The following is an 18,969-nucleotide window of genomic DNA, read 5'->3' on the forward strand; positions in this document are numbered from 1 at the left end:
AAAGGTCACATTGTTCCCTTTTTTTGCCTTGCCATATAAACTGCAGTGAATATATATATATATGTACATATATGTGTGTATGTGTGTGTGTGATGACTCCATATGCATATTTTTTGCTAATATGAAGAAAAAAGAAGTCACTTTGAAACCTTTACTGGTACCAGATTACATCAACAACAGGTGACAAAGGTACATTATTCATACAGAACTCAGTAATATTGTGACCTACAAAATCTGCATTTGTGTATATTTAAAAAAAGAAAAGAAAAAAAGTAGCTTATTAAACACGAACGATGCACCATTATGAAGTGACTAAAAACAGGCTGGGCTTGTTGTGGCATTAAGCTCAAACGCATTCATCTGGAGCCAGATAAACAAATGGAAAGATGCTAATGACTTCCATATACAATTCAGATAATGCAAATGAGGCAGCAGGACGGATGGCTTCTGGTTTTGTGCCCGTCACAGGAGTCATGGCTGCATGTGTGGCTTGTTGCCCCCATGATATATGTGTGTACAACTTTGCCGTTTAATGCGCCTTGTGTGTTGTGTAGCAGCAACAGCAAAGCAAAGCAATTCAGCTTCCACTTAATTGGCCAGCTCTGTGAGGAAGCGTGTCAGAAACCAAATCTACAGCTCTGTTAGTGAGCGTAGCGTTGTAGCTCTCCGAGCAGACACAACAAACCACAGCCCCGACGTCCCAACTCCTCATAATTCACCAGTGTGGAATTCGGCTAACCCCATTAGTGCAGCCGTTGTTTCCACAGCTTCGTCCACATTCCTGGGCCTGCCATCGGCCCCAGATAAGACCCTTCTGATTACTCGCTTGCATGCCTGTCATTACTCCCAAAAATATGTTGATCCCAACAGACAGTCACCCCTCCACCACCACCACCACCAACCGTGGATTTATGGCTGCACTATTGTGTCTCAAAAGAAGGTCTTTGTGACTTCGACCACGCTCACTGCCGCGCCGTACAACATGCAACACTCAAGCTTTTAAAAACTATGACTCAAAGATTAAAAGGAGATAGGATTTATGTGTGGTCTCAAGACACAGCTAACAGCACAGCTCCGGTTTTGAGTCTTTGTTGCAGATTAGCGGTGGAATTTAAAGTCATGAGCTTTTATAGCGTCCATAGAAACAACCAGACCCTTTGCATTAAGACGCCGACATAAAGCTAGAACGTTACCTACGACGAGACATAAAGCACTCTCGCTTTGTGGCCTTTTGCATGCCAGCTGCTCAACACTCAATTCACCACTCTGCAAACATGTGGTTGTAATCCCCCCCCTCACACCCTCCTGCCTTTTCACTCAAATTACAAACTATGTCAGTTTTCTTAAGAAACTCCACATCCAGCCACTTTGCAGCAAGTGTGTTAATTGCAGCTCATTTGAGAGTTTCCAAGTAAACTAGACAGGTATTTGAATCTGTCCAGTCTAGTTGGGGCCCAGAAATTAGCACCTGGAAGGTGTCGAATCTAAACAGCTGCAACACGTGAAAACATTTGTTGCTACACAATGCTTAGTCCAGCAGTTTTAGGTCTTCTGATGTAATGGTTAAGCAAGTTGGGATTCGTTCTTAAAATAAATACTACTTTTAGAACGTAATCTCTGCCTCTTCAGCACTCATTTTAATTAGGTGACTTGCTTTGGTATGAACTAGTTGATGAGTGTTTGCACAATTCCAAGCCAACTTAAATGCATCGCTACAAACAATGCATATTGGTAAGATAGGTCAAATTATGTCTGCAGAGTTAATCGAATTTTAACTGTGATCACAATTTTGGCTGCCACGATTAAATTAATATGATCGTCAGCGATATTTACATTTAAAAATTTCTGCTGCATATCTAATCAAGCAGTTTCTCAACCAGTAGTCAGCCAACCACCAGGGGGAGAACGCATGGTTAAGGCTCCATTCAGCTGCTGAAACAATAAGCGATGCACATTGGAGTTTGACGTGAAACAAGTTATATGCAAAGACTGTCCCGCAGGGTAACGCAAATAATCTGTTCAATCATCTAAAAAAACATCACTCCAAAGTACGAGGAATGCATGTAGGCTAAAGCTAACGCCCATGTCCATCTGTAACCCAGATAACCATTTGTGTAAATTTCATTTTTCACTATTAAGCATTTATTCTAAATTAATGTTTTGTTGTTTTGTTTTTTCCCCTCACATGATGAATAATATTGATCAAAATAAACATGATTATCATTTTGGCCATAATCGTGCAGACCTGCGTCAAGTAAAAGTTGTGTCTGTGAGACACACAGCGCTTATGCAGAGTTGGCATTTGCTCCCAACACTAGTGATTATCTGGTCAATACGACGGCTAGAACTATATTAGAAGAAAGTACATTTTGAAAACACTTTACTGCCGCACACTTTGTGAAGAAGACATGCTGCCTTCAGATGACGGGGCAGCTAGGGAGCTAATGTATGCTGCAGCCGCTTACATCAAACTTATTAGTAGCTGGGTCAGACTGAGGTCAGATCACAATCCCACCACAAACAAACTGCTCCAGTGTTCATTTGGAAGAGGACCACCTACTCTCAGGGGTCCATGTGTGGGTTTTCCTCCTGAGAATCATTCCTCAACAAAGTAGAGTTTTTATACATTACACTCCACATTTAAATGTAAAGTCAGACATGTTCTGTTACCCTGACAGAAGATTATAGGTTAGAGCTCATATCTAAAGTTACACAGGTTACAAAGTTCTAAAGATGCTTTGAATCTGGTTTACCAGGTTATTAGACCATGAACAGTTATGAGACACAATAAGCCAGATCCCAAATCTAAAAAGTGTGGCCCAACGCTGAGAAGCGGAGTCGGCGGTGAGGCACAGAAGGGGCTGCAGTGGGAGGACACTGGCATTACATCGGATCAATGGCTTGGCCCATTGAGTCACACCACTCCCAGTACCTCATCTAATAAGTGCCGATCTTTGGGAACACCCCTAGCTGACCCATGCTGCTGGGGACAATTACAAGAGAGTGGTCTTTCAGGACCGACGCCCACTTGACCCGGTAGCGTAAAGACGCGGAGGAGATCCACATGATTTAAACTCCTCCCTAAGACGTGCTGACAAGGTTACAGGGTCAACGCAGACATTAACAGGTCAGTGTGTGGCCCACTTGGGAACAATTACTCCCAGTCACAGCTAAGTGGACACTTGATTGAACACGACGGAGGCAGGACACACTTCCCACAGATAACAATCCCCAGAGCCATTTAGGATAAAAAGCCCTTGTGATACAGCCTTTATGGACAAAATTCATCTTCCTTTTCCCTTTTAGAAGAATGTGAGAGTGTGATAGAGAGCCATTCTCTGGAAGAGACCAGTCTCTCAAAGCATTACCATTTTCTGGCTATACTAATAGCTGCTTATGACACAGAAACAATTACAAGGTGACTGGGAGAAAAAAAAAAAGGCTAAACAATGGGATGAGCTGTTCAGATTTAATTTTTCATTCATGGGGGGAAAAAAACTGATACCTCACAAATTAAATTGTCTCATCTTCCACCAGAAAAACTAGATCCAAAGTAAAAGATCTTAACATTACTTGAAACATATCTCATCTCAAATTAACTGCAGTGGGTTTTTTTTTCCTTCTGCTGTTCAACCTCTAACCTACTGACAGTTTGACCCCTCTCCCACCACAACAGCTACAACTTAGCCTCAAACATCTGGTGTCTTGTGTATACACACAACAACACTCCCGAGCTGTTCTGAGCTGTTCTCATGTCACAACTAAACAACAAATAGTTGGCGTGTTTCATCACTTGCACTGCAATGGAGAAAACGACTAAACAGATGTTTTGGAGGAAACGATTGCAGATAAAAATCGCCAATTTAGGTTTATGCTCACCTCCCTGTAAAATGCTCACTGTCTGTACACAAATAGAGCTTATCGATTCATGAACACATTTCCGCCATACATTTGCATAAGCTCTGTGTTGTTTGTGGTATTCTTTAGTTTTTTTTTCCCCCCAGCGCTATTGTTTATTTATTTCACTATGTTAGAAAATCAGTTCCACATTATCCCTTGATCTGCAGCGGTGGCTGGTGCTGCAGCTGTTGGTTGTTAGTGGCTGGAGATGACACAGTTCACCACTTCTCCAGAAGACGGGGGAGACCAGACACAAGCACAGCTGCAGAGCAGGAGGAGAGGAAAGGAGAGGAGAGGAGAGGAGAGGAGAGGAGAGGAGAGGAGAGGAGAGGAGGAGATCACTCCAGAGGCTGAGCTCTGGTCATCGTCTCCTTCCTGACAAACCAAAAAGCCCAATAATAGCAGCAAAGGAAAGACAAAAACAAACCTCTTTCTATTCCGCCCTCCTCATTAACGGGACGTCCAATTCATCTGGGACCCCCCGATTCCCAAAGAATTCCACACAGTGACAACGTTAACCTATTTGCACATGCAGAACGCGAAAGCAACAGGATCGCGGGCGAACTCATTGGTTGCCGGCGCAGTCAGCTTTATTCCCCAGGACCGTTTTGTAACCAAGTGGGCATCATGTGAATACCATCTGGGTACTACTTATTTAAAGCTGGCAGAAGTCCCGTGGCAGCCAGCCTGGCATTGAGGAGAAGGGAATAAATTGCATCATTTAGTTAACATGCATTTACCGTTGTGCCTGTTAAAAGCCCATAACTAAATAATTTGTTTTTTTTCTAGTGCCAGCGTCTCCCGTCAGCCAACATTTCGTTGCGCGCGCGACAAACAGAGCAACTGTCAAAGGGCTGATAAAGGAGGTATCGAGACGTTAACTACATGAAATCACATTTACCAAGTATATTAACAGCCCTAAATCCATTTACACCAAAGAAATCTCCCAGTGCGTTATGCACATGCACAAAACCCATAAACAGACAATAAACACATTGTAATTATAATGCCAACTCTTTAATTACGTGTGTCATTTGGGGATGGTCGAGCTCACTAATTGCCAGAGTGATGTAAAAGGACTGGGGGGGGGGGGGGGGGGGGGGGGCAAGGAGGAGATCAAGCCTCGGGCCCGATGAGAACCATATTCCCCACTCTCCGAGCGTGTTAGAAGGCAGAAAATTCAATTGGCATGGTTCCAAAGAAGAACAGTCCAAACAGTCTTAATCAGCGGGGACAAACTCCATGCAAATCATTTACATTCGCACAAGCAGAGAAAGCAAGAGAAAAAATATCAGAGGTTTCACTCTCAGAACATGAAAGAAAGGACGCCTCCTGTAACCTCGCTGCCAGGTGTCCTCGCACAGGGAAATGTTCAACAGTTCGCACGGCAGAAGAACTAAAGTAAAAAATCACCTCCGACTGTCGTTTATCTGGAGCCGTTTGAGGTTAGCTGGGCATTTCATTTGTTTTTAGAACAATTATTTGATAACGGTCCTGTTCTTTTTAAATGTTGAGAAAACTCCGTCGTCACGGTGCGCACGAGCAGCTTCTCTTCATTTAAATGTTATTTTATATTATCGGTGCATATCATCACATAGCCACAGAGTCCGTTTGTGTAGACAGAAGCCTGGTGTTTATAACTTCCCATTGAGTTACAGCCTACATGGCTGATGAGTGCAGAGACTTTCCAAATAAGGGTTTTTGATATAGCACCTATCAGGCATTACATTACTGACTCATCACTGAATGGACATGGGACTTCTGAGGGTGTCCTGTGGGGTCCTTTGGGTGCTATGGGTTGAGGGGAGAGTGGGTGTATGTGTGTGTGTGTGCCTGCAGCTGCGTTTCCATTACACTATTTTGCAAAATAAAACTGATATTTAGTGAAATGTTGCTCTTTACATGTTTCCATTGAAAGGTGTTTTCCGAATGAGCTGCAGTTCTCTTAAATTCTCGTCACGCGAGAGTTTGAGGAAGAGGGACTCCAAACCAAGTGGTCACATGACCCCTTGCATCATCTCAGTTTGCAGAAAAAGTGTTTCCTTTGCACTTTTGGGATAAACTGTTATAGGGATATGTCTGAAAAATCCCCCCATGAGAGCGTAGAAGTGTTTTAGCTTTAGATGTTTGAGAGGTTTTTCAAAATGTAGGTGTTTCCCTTAATAATAATAATAATAATAATACATTTTACTTATATAGCGGTTTTCAAAACTCAAAGAGACTTTACGAACACAACATAAAACAGAACACATTAAGTAAAACGACGAATGGACTATGAGAACAGTTAAAATGACGACGGTAAAGTGGCTAAATGTAAAAAGCAACGTTTAACGAGACGAGTTTTTAAAAGGGATTTGAAGGTGTTGGGGTCGGAGCAGTTTCTGATGGGGGATGTGCAATATTTGGATTTTGCACATTTGTAGGGGCAATGGAAATGCATCCTGTCGCCATCAAGGAGCATCATTGTTCTGGGGTGGGGGTGCCGAGTCTGCTCTGCTTTGGTCTGGTCTGGTCTGGTCTAAGTAACATCCACACCAGCGAATGCCAGGTCCAAAAGTTTCCCAGCAAAACATCGAATTGTTACAAGATGGTTTAAATTGTATTTACTTCTCCTTTCAGTGACTTTAATGTTGTGGCTGATCTGTATAATATTGCAATTGTCACTGGACAAAAGAAATCCGGGGTTTGGTTACAACATTACATTGAATGTGAGTTTCACATTGTTGTTGATTGGTCAGTGCAGTGTAAGCAGAGGAGTCACCGGCCCTGACGGTGCAGGAAGAATGATTAAAAAACGTTAACACAAATCACAGAGTATACACCGCGCTGTCAATGTGAGCCACGTGATTAGCTGGAAAAAACAAAAAAAACAACTGGTGCGCTGCAAAATTCTGGCTTCATGCTGGTTTGAAATACTTTCAATGCTTGTTTGTTTTTTTTTTGTTTGTTTTTTTGCTGTGACTCTGTTAACATCATCACTGGTTGTGACTAGTTGTGACTAGACATCTATAAAAACAGTTTTTTCAAAAAAAACAAACAAAAAAAAAGACTAAAATATTATTTTTAACTATCTAGAAGCACAAATATCCAAAACATTTCTATTTTTAAAAAGTATTCTACAGGAAACAGACCAGACAGTCCTTACAAAACATCTAAGATACAATGTTTTATTTTGGACCCGAACGATTTCCTATGTTTAACACACAGCAGGACATTTTTTTGTGTATTTTATGAGATGGTGCAAATATCACAAAAATTAGTCAACAGGTAACTTACTCATCTTTTTTTTTCTTTTATTCTAATGAACTTGTATAAAGTGTGATATTACCATATAGAGAACGTTTCACAGAAGTGGGCAAAGATCACAGGGCGAATCACACACCCTGAAAATACTCTGGAAGATGACATCCCCCAGATGAATCACCAGCGAGCGTCGGCTAAGCAATGAGAAACCTTCTCCACCATTGTTTACATATTGACTGGCACTGTGCGGTTGACCCTGATGAGAACAACACAGCCTCCGATGGCATGATCTCACTTGGTGGAAAAAGAGCTGTCACAGGGAGTGCGGTAGGAGGGTGTGGCATCGCAATCAATGAAGGTGGAGGGACTTAAAACAGAAAAAACAAAACGAATCTATGGCCGGATAGAACAGAGTGAGATAATATTCCAGCTTAAACCAGTCATTCTACAATTTACTGCTCAAATTGTTCTCACCTCTGCGTATTTTTCACCCATTCCTCTGTCGGTGTGAGGTTCAACCGAGCACTTCACTGCGCCCTGGAAGGTCTTTTTTTTTTTTTTAAACACAGGATCACTATTGATAAAAGAGGTCTGAGTGAAAGAGAAAGATAGAGAGTTTTCATCTGCTATCCATCTCATATACTAATGCAGCCATTATGCTCTAAAAAGAGACTGCTCATCTATTCATTTTATTGGGCATCTGCAAAAAAAAAAAAAAAGATGACACTGCAAGAGGCTTGGTGGTGGAGTGATTAAAATTCTTTGAATTAGCACTTCAATCACTGCATACAATTGCGCGTAAAGTACACAAAAATGCACTCGAAAGGCTCGGCCCGGCTCTTCTCTTGTGGTGGGATATGAAAAGATTGATTTACTCATTTGTCGGTATCAGTTATTTTCACGGCGATGAATTGATTGGTCAACACATTAAAAGCTGGCGCTCCATACGCGCAGCATGAAAAGGCTTTCAGAAAAATGTCCCAATGGCTCGGGACACGGTATTTACAGCGTTTACAGGCAGGTGGAGTAAACTCACGACAAAAGGCTGTGTACAGTAAGCAGTAAATGGTCAACGGTGGCGTGAGCTGGGAGGAAAGCAGCAGGTATGAAGCCTGAGACTCTTTTAATGTCCGTTTCTCTGATCCTCCAGTGTTTCCTAACTGCATTGGTGGTGAAATTTGGCGGGTGGATTAAACCTACACGCCATCACCTACATTATCATCATTTACAGGTAAACTATACTTTCAGTGCTCTATATCAGTGGTTCTCAACTGGTCCAGCTTTAGGACTCACCCAAGTTTTTCGAAGGTAATAATTTAATTAACACTGTTAAGAATACACGAAAAATCCTCACTTAGTTAATTTATGTCAACCAACAGCACACAATGGAAATTCATTCAATTCTAACTCCAATGTGACTTATGCTGCATTCGTGTTTTCTAGTTTTGTCCAACAAATGTTTTAAATTCACAATTCCTTGTTGGGTCCATGAAGGTGCAGGTACCAGATCTGCCTGGCTGAGTATCCGGCGCTTCCAGATGATGTTAACTATACATTTAACGACAGCACATTATTCATAGAAAATAAAGTAATAAAATGTATAGTATAGTTGTGGAAAATGGATTAGAAATCCAGTAATCCACCTCGTTCATGCTAACGCCGCCATATAGCTGAACTTCTTCACTTAATCACTTACAATAATTAAATGAATGGAAATGAACCAAGGACGCTGGGGCTGTAAAAAAAAAAAAGAAAACAGCCCATTTAGAGATATTCTATGTTTTTCTTTTGACTTTTTGGTGTTGTTGCTACCCACAAAACTTAGAACTCCTCTATTTTGTGTTAGCTTGGGAGGGTTAAGCCCTGTTTGCCCATTTATACCGGCCGTCCCTGACGTTAGTGGATTCAAAAAACTACAGTAGCATAAAAGCACAGTGACTAATCATTTAAAATGAAAAGCATTTTGTGTCAGATGTATTTTCTAACAAATACTGTGCAATTACTGTAACAGAAGAGAAAAAGATGTGGGGAAAAAATTAGTTTCCCAAATTTCCATGCACAATACGTGATGTTTTCGACTTCGCTGACCCATATATGAGTCAACCTTTGAGGCCACCGGTCATCGTCGCCTTTCACAGAGACTCCGATCTGAAACTGACATTCTATTCATATCGCTGTGTTTTTCTTCTCGTGCTTTTTACTCTACTACCTGGAACAAAATAAGCAGCAAATGAAGTTTCAGTTCTAGTTAAGTTTCTCTCTCACCCACTCACGCATAACTTTGTTCTCTCTCTGCCTTTGTTTCATTCTTTTAATAGACTAGTTATGTTAGTCACTAACAAAGATGTCTCGCAAAAGTCGCGATAACGTTGAGCTGAGCCTTCACAGCCCCGGGTGTGCGCCGTGTGCTTGCTCATTCATAAGAAAGTTATGGTGTCAGGGTCACGGAACTGCAAATGCTGCTTAATTTACATGATCACTAATCTCCACAAGGTCTATCCCGTCTATCAACAGCTTTTTGCTGCAGTTTTTTCCCTCTCGTCTCGTTTCTGACAGGTCACAAGTCAGGTTCCTGTTGTTACTGTCTGCTGTTATGTCATCTGAGCGTATGTACGCTTGAGCACGCTCGCCGTCTAACACACATGAATGCTACAAACGCCACCAGAGTATCACACAGAATCCTCCTAATTATCACTCACGCTGCATTTAAGGTGCATTGTTTAAATTGTTGCACGATTCCACAACGTATAAGTAGAAATGAATCAAATACACCATCGTTCAAAGGTTTAGAACACGTCTTTCTTCTTTTTTTAAAAAAATGTATGCAGTTCAATGTCTCATGTTACTCTGAAATGAAAGAATAGACCAAATAAACAACTGAAGTTTAAAAAATAAAATAATCATGGAATCAATATAAAACATTGGACTCATCCCAGTCACCATCTTTGTCTGATTTAACATGTGAACACATTCTTTCTTTCTTTCTAAAATGGAAATCAAGCTCTTCCTAGAAATGTGTGTCACTTGTAGGAAGCTTTACTTTCACTCTTCTGTCCATTTCATCACAAACCAGCTCCACGAGGTTAAAGTCTAGAGACTGGGCCATGGTCCACTCCACGTTTTCAAGCTTTCCATCTCGCTTTTATCCTGAGGTAGTTCTGGTAGAGCCTGGACTAAAGTTTTGGGTCATTATTTTGCTGTAGGATGAAGCTCTGACCGACTTTACCAGGAGAACGTTTGACTGGTAGTGAACATAACTTTATTTATAACAACGTTAAAGCACCAGAGTCAGGAGCAGTATTTAGCTAGCTACATGAATGTAGCGTATGCTGCCAGTTTTTTTTTGTTGCCGTTTTCAAGTCACATTATGAGGCACAATATTTTCCCAAATTTCTCTACCCTGCTATTTTTACAGCCTGTTACAGAGCGAGCTGCTGTTTTGATTCTGGTGAGATCTTTGCAGGATCAGCGGCGGCCACTGCGGCTGTCGCCTCCCGTGTAAAAAGGGACTTTACACACATCCGCAGCCTGTGATGCTGAGCCACTCTGTGAAAGCCACAGATGTATCACACCTGACAAGGACCTTTTTGAGGATCTCTACACTTGCTTGATAAACACAAATCGAAAAAACAGTCACGAGACACGAGACACAAAATCCACATAACAATAATAACAATCAAAAGTTTAACTGCGCACAAGTGCGAGAAGGAGAGTCACGTATATTCACGTCCCTGTTCAGTGTAACTTTTTATGCGTTTCGACTCCATGACGTTTAACTGTTTTCTTAAAATAGAAAGTAGATTCTGAACCGAAGACGGATTCATGAGTCAATGACGTGACCTGAGTGACGATAAATTCTAGGAAATCAGGATCTTTTCATTCACTGCTGTGATATTTGAACAAGACAAACATCCTCATGTGACCGCAGTGGATTGAGTGACATTCATGAGTCAGGGTGAAAAGTCTGGGCTCCATAACAGAGGAGGCTCTGACTGCACCAAACACAACTTAACTGCATCACTAGTTTAGTCTAATAGATTATTTTTTTTACCTTAACTGGGTTGCGGAGGCGGCAAATAACTTTTGGGAAGCAGAGTTTGGCCACGAGATTATTCCGTAATTTTCCATTAGCATTGAGACGTCTGCAGGCAGGTTCTCTCATGTTAGCATTCGTCTGTTAGCATTCAACCAAATATTGCATATGCATCCATAATTATTATGATGGCTAATTAAATAATACTTGTTTTTATAGTTGCATATCCTAAATTAGAAGTGCAACTCAAAAAAAAAAAAGATTTTTACACCTATTTTGAATTTTATTCCAATACAAACACAGACACTGGATGGTTTGTCACCAAGATTGCAAAACTCAACATAAAATGAAACCAGTGAAGCCAAATAAAAATAATTTCATAATTCCAAAAACAACAGTGGCAAAGCGTTTATCTTGTCAGTACATGCAGCAAATGGTTGGAGACGCTACCTGCACCAACACATAACTCCATCCCTTGGCTAATCTATTGACTCATAATGATAAACACACACACACACACAAAAAAAATAGTAATAAAAAAATAACCATCTCCAACTGGGCGGTTTGGGAATGGAGCCCCACCCTGTTTACAACGCTGAGAACAAAAACAAACTCCCTCAAAGGAGCCCAGGCAAATGCAAGTCACACACTCCAACCAACCAACCGACAGAGGCAAACAACAACAACAAGATCTACTGGGAGACGGCCGGCTATCAGACAACAGCAGCCTGCACACAAACAAGGTGTGTGTGCATGTCTGTGCGTTAGGGAGGACTGAACGGGAGAGGAAGAAAGAGAGAGAGAAAGGAAGCATCCGTGAGAGAAAGCGAGAGTTGGTGTGAAAGTGGAATTGAGTAACAAACAAAGTCAAATACCACCCGCACCACCCCAGTCTCAGGTCAACTGAATCATCAGGAGTCAGGGAAGATACCGTCACCACCTTCCACGAATAGCTCACGAAAACCACATCAGTATGACTTCACCGTGGCAAGTAGTTTAGAGAGCGCTCTCCCTCAATATCCAGGGGACTCTGAATGAAGAAGTAATGAATCTCAGTTAACAAGGCCATTATCACTGAAGGAACTACATCATCAGGAGGGACTCCAAATCCATAAGGCCCTTACATCCACTGGCCTTTTATTGTTGCTATTAACTGCTCAGGTATCCTGTTAACTATTCTACGGAGGGGGGAAATAAATAAATAAATAAAGATAGAAAGTGTTTGATCTCACGCTGTACATCATCACAGTAAACAATGAGAGTGTATAAGGGACACGGGCCCAATTAGCCATCCCTGCTCTCGGCTGTCAAGTGTTTAAAGAGCCTGCTAAGATGATAATAGTAACCTGCATACTTTCATCTCTGCTCCAGACTCATCAGCGCGCTAGCACCTTTGCTTGAGCGGCCCGCGCTGCATCATGGGTAATTACCGCTTCCCAATTACCACCCAGCTGGTAAATATATATCAAATAAACAAGCAACAGACCCGTCAATTAGGAGCAGCCTTTCATAATGGGGGGTTCGGAACATGATGTTTTATGCACAGTCAGAGGAAGCAAAGGGAACACGGGACTTCAAAGTGAACTAAAGACTACATTTGAACATGGCCGCTTGTAAAATGGTGAAATCGGGAGTTTTGAGGCAATTAATGCGCCAATTAAAGGTGGTTTAATTGCCACCAGGTCAAAACACACAAACGAGACAGAGGTTTAAAATGAAAGATGGCCTCTCCTTCACAGATGGGTGAAGAGGGACAGCAACATTGTTGAATTCAAAGGGAACAGCTGCAGTAACAGTCTGTCAACAAAAATTTGCATGGCTGCGCTCTCCTCATCTCCATTACTCTCTCCTGTCTCTCCTCGAGCCCACGGAGCTGCCGGCTCAGATCTGAGCACTCTGATGGCTTATCACATAGCGAGCGGCGGGCTAAGCCGGAGTGATGCGCTCCAAAAAGACATGATCAAAGCGCACCAACTTTCCACCCAGCGATGATGATGGAAGAGCAGGCCCTGCCATGTTACGTTTCTTATTAGGCTGAGACTGCCGACTGAAAACACAGGCAAGAAGTCAGGGATGAGGCCCTGAGAAAAAAAAAAAACTCCTGCAACCTTATTTAGCATTTCACACATGCTCACTTACTCAGGGTTTAGGTAACAAGCGTCTGGGACATTGTCATATTAGTAAATGTTGTTTTTTTCTCTACTTTCATTCCCACACTGATTTAATGTACAGCCAGCCTATGTAAGCTTTCATTCTGAAGTGTTTCACATCAAAATTTGGATGAGTTCAAAGATCTAAACCAAAAAAAAAAAAAAGGGAAAAAGAAAAGAACCTGAGCGATTGTATAAGAAGCAAAGAAAAGCAACAGAAGGAACCGAATGTTCATAACAGAGAAAAGACGAAACGTAGCGCAGATCTAACCACACTGTTCGACTGGCACGAAGATATCAAACCACACAAGTCGTCATCAAAAAGTTAAAAACATCAGCCTCTTCTTACGTTATCGCGTCCCATCAGAAAAATATCACATCTCACGTTTTTTTTGTTTTTTTTTTTTACTTGTATTAGCCACGGAATAGCAACAACGCAGTATTATCTTCTCTCCTTCTGACGCAAACTGCTGCGACGATGGCCAAAACAATCAACATTGGGGGCCTACGTCGCGTCACTTTGCAAAGTTTTAGTCAACACGGTTAATCAAAGTGAGACCAGATATCTGTTTGAAGACGGAGGCTTCAGATTGTACAACTTGAATGTAAACTTCAGAACACTCCACTGAACACAAGGTTCAAACAGAGACAAGAATCACTTACAGTTCTGACGTAAGCCAACTTTCACTAGTGGCTTTTTAGATTGTTCTCAAAGCAGGCCGACTTCACTTCCTTTCCATGTTGCACTGGAATGACAAACAAAGCGAACATGTGAGAATCTCAGGTTAGATCAGAGTAAAAAAATCTTCTCAGTGTAAATACTAGTCGTGAAAGCAATATTTTTTTTTTTTTCCCCAAAAATTCACCAGCCACATCATACACACACACACACACACACACATACATATATAGAGAGACTGGACAGCTGATGGGAACAGGTGCTGAGGTTTCGCCTGGCAGCTGAGCACAGCTTGTAGCATATGTCTGAGCCCCTCATGTCTGGATGAAAATGTGGGTAGTTTACCTGCATCCTTCCCAAAACAGATACGTGTCTAAGGAAAGTCTGAGTCTCAAGTCGCTATGTGCAAGGAGGCTCGCTCGAACTCAGATGCATATGAGATAAAAATACAATAATCACATTAACCATCAGGCTGCAACAACAGAAAAAAAAATTATTTACAACTTACAAGTTTTGATTAATTTAATTATTTAAAAAAATAAATAAATAAAGACGTCAAACTCACTTAAATTTTTAATTCTGTCATTATTTTCTTTTTAGTCCCTTTATACACCTGATAAAATACGACTATCACAAAACGATTTGATGTCGCAAAATTAAACAGGTGGTGGAAAAGGACAGTATTTATCACTATAACAGTAGTAATAAATTTTTCACCAGAAACAAACATAGCAACAAATAATTCTGGTCTGTTGAAACGTGTTAAACTGGGCTCCAGCGCTGTAGTGTATCACAAAACACAGTAGTAAATTTTGTAAGTCAAGTTAATTGATTGTAATTGCGCGCTCCCCCTCTTCACATGCAGGCGGATGACATTTTTTGTCACCATCCCTCCCTTTATTAAGGACAGATGACAGTAGAAGACAGTAATTAATGGCTGCACGAGTTAATGGCCGTCCTGAGCATTTTACAGTCTCCATAGAGACAGAGGAGCTGCACAGAGCTCACCTGAAGCTGTCCACTCTCTGACCAATCGCCTTCCCTGCCACAGAGAAACCGTCTGCCTGGGTGCACCGCAGGGGCCGGGACACACTAACCTTTACCCTGGAAATATTGTTCTGCTTTCCTTTGTTATCACTTCCATTCATGTAATGCAGCTCTAATGAGCGTGCTGCACTCGTATTCATATTGCCGGTACTCTTCCCCTTTGTGTTGTGTGAATCAAACATGCAAAAAAAAAAAAAAAAAAAAAAAAAATCACATGACAAATTCATTTACCAGAAAATTCCCTTTATTCATCTGTCACTTGTCTCGCTTTGTGCAAAAAAAAAAAAAAAACGGTTTCAAGCAACTGGTTCGACAGAGGCTTGCATGTGAAATCAAATGAAGGGTAAAGCCGGCAAATAAGAATCTGAAGGCTGAAGGAAACGGTATAGCAAACGCAGAACCTTATTCCCACACTGGACTCAAAATAACTCTCCTTATCATTCAGCTGCAAGCGAGGGTGCACAGTCAGTTTACAACCCCTCTGCACCCAGCACAGGGTATTTCAATGTGTGTTCACAAATACTGAGCCGTCAGATGAAAGAGAGGACCGCTCCACTCAGGGATGGGAGTCCTCACACTGAATGCATGAGTGACTGATTACTTTCTTACCAGTTGAACCTCAGCTCTCTACAAAGAGGAGCCTTATCCCGAGCATGAAGAGGCCAAACCAGAAACAAGGGCTTTCCAAATAATAGAAAATAGCAGATTAAGCATCTTGAGTCATTACGACGCATACAGCTGGCCTTCCTAAAATGTCAAGCTTTTTTTTTTTTTTTAACTCCCCTCCACTGACACTAACTTAATTTATTCAGTTGTAGTGTGGGGCAACGCAAGTACAGTCATTCTCATTTCAAGAAGCAGACGCGGACGGTGTTGGGCTGTTCCCATCACAAACAGCAGAAGGCTGAGTGTCTGCATGTTATCGCTGTGTCAAACAGCAGGCCTGCAAAAGTTGCAAAGAAAGTTCATCCCGCGTTTTAAAACCTGGGTCAGCATTTGCGAAGGTCCATTTCTGCATAAGTGAGCACACAAACCCCAGTGCCTGTTCAAATAGTCTGCAGCTCTCTCTCTCAGGCAGCTCATGACAACAGCCCAGCAGCAGCACTGTTTGATCTCCAATGTTTTCCTTAATCTGGGTTGTCAAGGTTCGCTTGTTGGAGGCTGTTTACTTTACTTCTCCTACAAAAAAAGTGTTTTTTTTTTCTCCCCCCTCAGACAATGACTAATCCGAAGACCGAGAAGGAGGGAGCACTGCCAGCAATAGTTGTTAAAGCTGCAGTTTCCCTTTTATAAATTTTCTGATGGTTTTAGTCCTGCTGTTGCCAGCTGCAGACTTACTGTATAAAACATTAAGGCAGTCTTTTCATTCTTTATAGAGATGTAGTTCACTATTAGCAGACGTCCGTACTCTGTAGCTTTTCTGTTAATGTGCAAAATTATATTTAAAAAAAAAAACTACTGTACGTACTAATTGTGTCCGACTTTAAAAATGTATCATCACGGACGTGCACATTATACAATTGTATTTAATGTTATATATATATACACATATACAAAAGCTCAAGTCAAATCACTTTTCTTTTGTCTTCTGTGCTTTTGTCTATAATGCACCTGTCATAAAATAACAATTAAAAGAGAAATGATCTTAAACATTTTGAGTATACGAGTGCAACTATGAAAAACATATTGTTGAACATTTATTTGGACAGTTTATTAAAATGTAATTTAAAAAAAAAAAAAGGCAGCTTAGTAAATTAAGAACTGGTCATCGGTGATTTAACAAAATTAAACTCTCCTTTCCTCCAGTGAAAGTAAAGCCCCCTCCAACTACAGCCACTTTACATTTTAGAAAATGTCCAAGCGGAACCCTCAGTATCTATCTGTCGACTTAATGAAACTAGTTGAAACTTTAACACGTTAAATAATGCAGTAGTATTGCTTTAAGTCGTCAAGGCTATAATTAAAAAACTGAATCCACGGATCCTTTGCGTTAATGTAAAGTTAACAGTGAAGTGTACATCCGCTTCACATGAGTGCAGCCTTCTCGCTGTGAGCTGGGACGCCACGCCGAGTGCACGACTCTTCAATAACGCCAATGATGGGACAGCCGTAAATAAAAAAGCACCCCTGCCTGTTAGCCTTTAAGCGTGCATTATGATAACTTTAGTTTGGGGTCGGTGAGTGGGAGGGGGGCTTCTAATGCCTTTCCCCCCCCCACCCCGGTCTTCTCGGGGCTTGGAGGACGGCTAACACGTGGGGATAAAGCTCTTTCCCTGGTCTTACTCCAAAGAAATCACGGCACTCAAACTTCCCTTTCACCATTTTAAAGTTAAAAAACTTTTTTTTTCCCCACGACGCTTGCGTCTCCTGTAGCGGCTAAGGCTAACAAGCACTTTGTAGCAATTTTGCATCACTAAAATAATAGTAATAATAATAATAATCACCAAAGGAAGGTGCATTTCCCCCTAGGGTCTCGCGAGTAGCCTAAACTAAGTTAGAAACTTTTCCCTAAAGACAGAAAAGTCTCCAACACTCTTTCAACAGCAGCCTTTTTTTTTCTTGTAGCGGCGACATTAAACGGCGCAAACAACCACCTTTACACTATAATAACACAGGTGTTTGCGCATTTTGTTCAGTTCGCCACTTGTAACAATTTGAGAAAACAGCAGCGAAGACAAACTCAGCGTGTGTGCGCGTGAGTGTGTGCGTGTCCGTGTGTGTCTGTGTGAGCGTGAGCGTGAGCAGCAGCAGCAGCAGCAGCAGCAGGTATCCAGACACGAAACAACAAAGCGAACATTTCTGATAATAGTGAAACTTACCGGAATGGAAAACGCTTTAACGGCGGCTAAGAGGCGCACGCGAAAAAAAAAGGGGGGCACCGATTCGCCAGCACGCGATAACGAACCCCGTGCACGCGAGCTTGTGTACCTACCGAGAACGCGTGCGACAACAAATCACACCGTAAACACTAACAATATTACTCCGCCCGCCCGGAGGAGGAGGAGGAGGAGGAGAACGACGAGGAGGAGGAGGAGGAGGAGGTGGGGGTACTAACTAACTAACTTACTGGAGCTCATCTTACCGAGGGCGTCGAAATAAAGCACTAAACGTGGAGTTTCACACTCGCTGCCCGCTCCCGGTCCACCGTCGTCTCGCGTGGAGGTAGAAAGGCGCGAGCTCTCCTTTATTTCTGTAATTATGTTGTTATTAGATTATTCTTTTTTAAAAAAAAAAAAAAAAAAAAAAAACAACGCCGCGAGAAAGACTGAGAGAGAAGGAGATAGAAAAAAAGAAGAATCGCGGATTTGGATGTTGTTGTTTTGATGTTCCAAGTCCGTGACGTCACATCCACCTGCTAAACAACGTTCATTTCGTGGCAGAAAAAAAGAAGAAAAAAAAAACAACAACGTCACAGTCACAAGTAGATTTCAGTAGCACTTAGTAGCACTTAGTGGCTCCTTACTACGGGGAAATGTAATGATATGCATTAGTTTTAGCAGAAAGTGTGACAGCAGCAGCAGAGAGGGAGGGAGAGAGGGGAGGGGGGGGGGGCTGTCAGAAAAGCTAAAATGTCTAAAGCTGACTAATTACAACTGAGGCAGTTCACGTGTACTTCAATTATTGCAGAAACTATTTTTATTTGTGTCTCTATTCTTTTTTATTCTAACATCCATTATAACTCTTTCAATGAATCACTCCAAAAAGAGAAAAGAAAGAAATAAATGCTCTGAGGTAATCATCAAATGTGTTTTGATCCCAGCCCCTCCGTTAATGGAGGTGGTCATTTCATTTATTTATTATTTATAATTTGAAAATGGCAGCAGGTTCTTTCAGCGTGGGCCGGCTACTTTCAGAATATCCTGAAAAGGTGGAGGGACTGCACCCCACTGTCCCTTCATGGAGTCTCTATGAATGTG

The 18,969-nt window shown here is 41.7% G+C and overlaps 1 protein-coding gene across 8 annotated transcripts in view; it reads right to left on the reverse strand.

The window, feature by feature from the left end:
- foxp1b (forkhead box P1b) overlaps positions 1-18,516 on the reverse strand; it is a 157,603-nt gene extending 139,087 nt beyond the window's left edge. For 3 of the 8 annotated variants that reach the window (XM_047582827.1, XM_047582824.1, XM_047582826.1), the window contains exons 1-2: positions 17,872-18,056; positions 13,990-14,072 (exon numbers count right to left, since the gene is read on the reverse strand). The gene's annotated coding sequence lies outside the window, so the exon portion shown is untranslated. Of the gene's footprint in view, positions 1-13,989; positions 14,073-17,871; positions 18,061-18,134 lie in introns of those variants that run through there. The other 5 variants (XM_047582820.1, XM_047582822.1, XM_047582818.1 and 2 more) reach the window with 3 other exon arrangements.
- Positions 18,517-18,969: the final 453 nt, after the last annotated feature.

The sequence above is a fragment of the Mugil cephalus genome, chromosome 4, assembly GCF_022458985.1.
Source record: "Mugil cephalus isolate CIBA_MC_2020 chromosome 4, CIBA_Mcephalus_1.1, whole genome shotgun sequence".
NCBI classification, from domain to species: Eukaryota; Metazoa; Chordata; class Actinopteri; order Mugiliformes; family Mugilidae; genus Mugil; species Mugil cephalus.